The sequence below is a fragment of the Nicotiana tabacum genome, chromosome 15 (genome assembly GCF_000715075.1).
Source record: "Nicotiana tabacum cultivar K326 chromosome 15, ASM71507v2, whole genome shotgun sequence".
NCBI lineage: Eukaryota > Viridiplantae > Streptophyta > Magnoliopsida > Solanales > Solanaceae > Nicotiana > Nicotiana tabacum.
The window spans coordinates 57,997,091-58,003,009 of NC_134094.1; positions in this window are offsets into that span (position 1 = coordinate 57,997,091).

Sequence of the window (5,919 nt, forward strand, 5' to 3'; positions counted from 1 at the left end):
GCCATTATTCATTCATTTGGCCACAATTTACCCTAAATATGAGAAGTGCTGGACTCTCTTGGATTTTTTGGGCCTTTCCCTTTACGTGGATTAAAAGGTGACATTTGGAACTAGCTCACTTTTCCCTATAGCCCACTAATATCAAGACATATAAATATGATTTATTTTAGGTTTGAAATTCTCACGATCCAAATCTCAAATGTCGAGATGGCGCCTATCGCAATACTAGGCAAGCCGACAACCATAATAAATCACGCATTCTTTAAGTTTGAAAACATAATAAAATAAACTTAAGAGTAAAATCTCATAAATACTAATACGAAAAAACTGCGACTCAAAACAATATTCCCCCAAAATTCGAGTGTCAATGAGTACATGAGCATCTAAATAATAACATAGTCTGACTGCTAAATACACTGTCTAGAAAGATAGAACAGTACAAGTACATGAAAAGAACGAGAGTCAAGGTCTGCAGACGCCAAGGCGACTACCTCGATTGTCTCCGACAGATAAAGCTCCAAAATCTAGCAGTCGCCGTACCAGGGAGTACCTGGATCTGCACACGAAGTGCAGAGTGTAGTATGAGTACAACCGACCCAATGTACTGAATAAGTAACGAGACTAACCTTGGATTGAAAGCAGTGACGAGCACAACAGGTACAATCCAAATACAGAATTTAACAGTACAGAAATATAGACATGCTTTCAAGTTCAACATTTAAGCGTAAAACAAATATAATATGCCAAATGTGACTGAAATGAGGAATGATACATCTCTATATCTATATGTCAATTATGCATGCCAACTGTATACCAATGTTCATGATTTGGAGTTGGCAGCCATTGTTCATGCATCGATGATTTGGAGGCATTATCTCTACGGTATGTCTTGTGAGGTATTTACGGATCATCGGAGTCTCCAGCACTTGTTCAAACAAAGGGATCTAAATTTGAGGCAGCGGAGATGGTTGGAGCTGCTAAAGGACTATGATATTGCCATTTTGTATCATCCCGGGAAGGCCAATATGGTGGCCGATGCCTTGAGTAAAAAGGCGATGAGTATGGGTAGTCTTGTATTTATTCCTGTTGGTGAGAGACCGCTTGCATCTGATGTTCAGGCCTTGGTCTATCAGTTCGTGAAACTAGATGTTTCGAAGCCCAGTCGGGTTCTAGCTTGTGTGGTTTCTCGGTCTTCCTTATATGATCGTATCAGAGAGCGTCAGTATGATGATCCTCATTTGCTTGTCCTCAAGGACACAGTTCAGCACATTAATGCCAAGGAGGTTACTATTAGGGATGATAGGGTGTTACAGATGCAGGGTCGGATTTGTGTGCCCAATGTGGATAGGCTACGTGAGTTGATTCTTGAGAAGGCCCATAGTTTGCGGTATTTCATTCATCCGGGTACCGCAAATATATATCAGGACTTGAGGCATCATTATTGGTGGAGGAGGATGAAGAAATACATAGTGGGGTTTGTAGCTTGGTGCCTAAATTGTCAGCATGTGAAATACGAGCATCAGAGACCGGGCGGATTGCTTCAGAGGCTTGATATTCCGGAGTGGAAATGGGAGTGTATCACCATGGACTTCGTAGTTGGGCTCCCACGGACTTCGAGGAAGTTTGATGCTATTTGGGTGATTGTGGATCGGTTGACCAAGTCTGCGCATTTCATTCCAGTTAGACTACTTATTCTTCAGAGCAGTTGGTTGAGATCTACATCTGCGAGATTGTTTGCCTTCACGGTGTGTCGGTGTCCGTTATTTCAGATCGGGGCACGCAGTTTACATCGCAGTTTTGGAGAGCATTGTAGCAAGAGTTAGGCACATGAGTTGAGTTGAGTACAACATTTCACCCTCAGATGGACCGACAGGACGAGCGCACTATTCAGATATTGGAGGATATGCTACGCACTTGTGTCATAAATTTCAGGGATTCTTGGGATCAGTTGCTGTCGCTTGTCACGTTTGCCTACAACAACACCTACCAATCGAGCATTCAGATGGCTTTGTATGAGACTTTGTATGGGATACGGTGTCGGTCTCCAGTGGGTTGGTTTGAGCTGGGTGAGGCTAGGCTATTGGGTACTGACTTGGTTCAAGATGCTTTGGACAAGGTTAAGGTTATTCAGGATCGGCTTCGCACGATGCAGTTTAGATAGAAGAGCTATGCCAATCAGGAGATTTGTGATGTTGCTTACATGGTGGGAGAGAAGGTACTGCTCAGAGTTTCACCCATGAAGGATGTTATGAGGTTCGGAAAGAAGGGCAAGTTGAGCCCTCGGTATATTGGCCCGTTTGAGGTGCTTGAGAGGATTAGGCAGGTGGCTTACAGGCTTGCATTTTTGCCTAGTCTATCGAGTGTTCATCCACTATTCCATGTATAAATGCTCCGGAATTATGTCAGTGATCCGTCTCATATTTTGGACTTTAGCACGGTTCAGTTAGATAGTGATTTAACTGATGATGTGGAGTCGATGGCCATTTTGGATCGGCAGGTACGAAAGTTGAGGTCAAAGAACATAGCTTCAGTAAAGATGCAATGAAGAGGTCAGCCAGTCGAGAAGGCTACTTAGAAGACCGAGCGGGAGATGTGGAGAAAATATCCATGCCTATTTGAGACTTCATGTATGATTCTAGACCCGTTCGAGGACGAACGTTTGTTTAAGGGGGAGGATGTAACGACCCGGCCGGTCGTTTTGAGTGTTGTAGCCCCGTTCCCCCATTTACTGCTTATTCTATGCTCAATTGCTGTTATGTGACTTGTCGGGGTAGTTGGTTTGGTTCCGGGGATGTTTTGGAATGAATAGGGACACTTAGTCCCGATTGGAAGCCAAAGCTGAAAGAGTTGACCGGATGTTGACTTGCATGTTAATGGCTTCAGAATAGAATTTTGATGGTTCCAATAGCTCTGTATGGTAATTTTGGACTTAGGAGTGTGTTCAGATATTGATTTGGAAGTCTAAAGATAATTTTGGATTGAATTGGCAAAAATTGAAAAAATAGAAGTTTGGAGAATTGAGAAGTTTGACCGAGAATTGACTTTGTGGTTATCGGGCTTGGATTTTGGTTTCGAAAATTAGAATAGGTCCTTTGTGCCATTTATGACTTGTGTCAAAAATTTAAGGTCAATCGGAATTGATTTGATAGGTTTCGGCATCGAATGTAGAAGTTAGAAGTTCATAAGTTTATTAGGCTTGAATTGATGCGTGATTTGTGGTTTTAGCATTGTTTGATGTGATTTGACACTTCGAGCAAGTTCATACGATATTTTAGGACTTGCTGATATGTTTGGTTGAGGTACCAGGGGCCTCGGGTGTGATTCGGATCATGTTTAGCGCATTTCGAAACTTTAAGACTGCTGATTTTTGCTGGTGCTGGTTTTCTTGTACGCATTTGCGAGAGAGGTCTCGAGTTCGCAAAGAGTATTTTGGGCAAGTGAGGATTTTTTCTTCGCGTTCGCGCAGAGAGCAACACGTTCGCGAAGAGAGCAATGTGTTCGTGAAGGTCTGGGGAAATTGTGCATTGTGATCGCGATGGGGAACTCGCGTTCGCTTAGAAAGTAGAGGCAGGCTTGGGCACCAGGACCTAAGCCTTTGCGTTCGCGGTCAAGGGGGACGCGTTCGCGTAGGCAAAGCTCTGCGAAGCATTGCATTAGTGAGGGAGACTCCGCGTTCGCGTAAGGGGATTTCTAGGCAGCTGAGTTTTGTGCTTCGCGAACGCGAGGCACTTTCCGTGTTCGCGAAGGAGGACTTCTGGGCAGAATATAAAATATCAAAAATGAGGGTTAGAGTGAAATTTCATAATTGGTCTTTAGGAGCTCGGATTGAGGTGATTCTTGAAGGGATTTTCAAGATATTGATTGAGGTAAGTGATTCTAACTCTGATTTGGTTAATATGTATGAATATATCATTATTTAATTAGTATTTTGGGTGATAATTGGAAAAAAAAATTTAGAAACTTCATACGCTTTAATTTGAGGATTTGAAGGTTGAGTTGTGATCGGATTTGAATAATTTTGGTATGGTTGGACTCGTGGTTGGAAAGCCTTCATCATGCCATAGGGAATATACTACTACAAAATGATGTTGTTTGGTTTAAAGAATGCCAAGGTGACCTACATGAGGTCCATGACTACTCTTTTCCAAGATATGATACACAAAGAAATAGAGCTATATGTGGATGACATCATCATCAAGTTTAAGAGGAGTTCAGATCACATAACAGACCTGAGAAAGTTTTTCGACCGAATATGAAAGTATAATCTGAAGTTGAATCCTGCAAAATGTGCTTTCAGAGTCCCTACTGGAAAGTTGATGGGTTTCATCATCAGTCGCCATGGTATTGAGTTAAACCCGTAAAAAATCAAAGCTATTCAGGACTTGCCACCGCCAAAGAGCAAGAAGGATGTGATGAGCTTTTTTGGACGCCTCAATTATGTTAGCCGTTTCATAGTACATTCAATGGTAATATGTGAGCCGATCTTCAATGCCGAGGAAAGATGTTGTGACAAGCTAGACCGAAGAGTGTCAAAGGCCTTTCGATAAAATCAAGGAGTACCTGTCCAAGCCACCCATGTTGGTTCCCACCAGAGCCCGAGAGACCTCTATTACTATACCTATCCATGTTAGATGGGGCTTTTGGTTGCTTCCTGGGGCAACACGATGAAACCGGAAGAAAGGAGCAGGCGATATACTATCTGAGTAAGAAGTTCACACCTTACGAAGCCAGATACTCTTTGTTGGAATGCACCTGTTACGCATTGACATGGATAGCCCAGAAATTGAGGCACTACTTCTGTGCATACACCACATATCTCATATCGAGGATGGATCTGCTAAATTACATCTTTCAGAAACCCAGGCCTACGGGTAAGTTAGCAAAGTGGCAGATATTGCAAAGTGAGTTCGACATCCTATGTGACTTGGAAGGCAATCATGGGGCAAGCAGTGGCCGATCACCTGGCATAGAACCCCGTAGATGGAGAATACGAACCATTGAAGATGTATTTTCCCGATGAGGATGTTTTTCGACATATTTTCCCGTAGATGGAGAATACGAACCATTGAAGAGTTGCCAAAACATATGATGGTTGGATGATGTTTTTTGACGGAGCCACAAACTTCAAAGGAATGGGCATCAAAGCTGTTTTGGTGTCAGAAACCGATCAACATTACCTGGTATCCGCCAAGCTCAGGTTCCCATGCACCAACAATATGGCAGAATTGTAACACCCCGAAAAACTTCGAAGTACTTAAGCGCTATTAAGAAAGTTGATGTGCGCTAATTATATTATTTTATGTGCAGACGAGGACTATTAATATGATGGATATCAATTGGATACGATAATAAGTGTACGATGCATATTATATGTGATGTGGGGTCTAAGGAGAGCCCTAATTCCAAGTCAAGTTGGAAATTTCATGATAGACTAAAGTTTCAAATGGGTACGCACAAGACCGAATTTTAGACGAGAATATCTACACATATATATATATATATGGATTTATGTGATGATAAACCTATAAAATGAAAGATCTTTGAGTCTAGTTTCTAACTCTTCAAACCGTTCATCAGTTGGACACTCCTACAAGAAGTTATGACCAAATTACCAAAGGCTGGAAGAATGTGATTCTGCGGTCAGATATGCGACCGCAGAATCATTATGCGAACCGCAAAACTGATTCTGCGACCGCAAAAAGGTCGCAGACCTGACCAGTGCTGCCCAATTCTGGGCATCGATTTTGCGGTCCATTGTGCGACCCGCATACCCATTGTGCGGTCCATTGTGCGACCGCATACATGAGTTCGGAGGGTCCATTTTCTAATTTTATAACCCGATCCCATTTTGATAAATAGGCTTTGGGGCTTATTTTAGGGCAATTATCTTATGATTTTAGAGAGAAGTGAGAGTGTTCT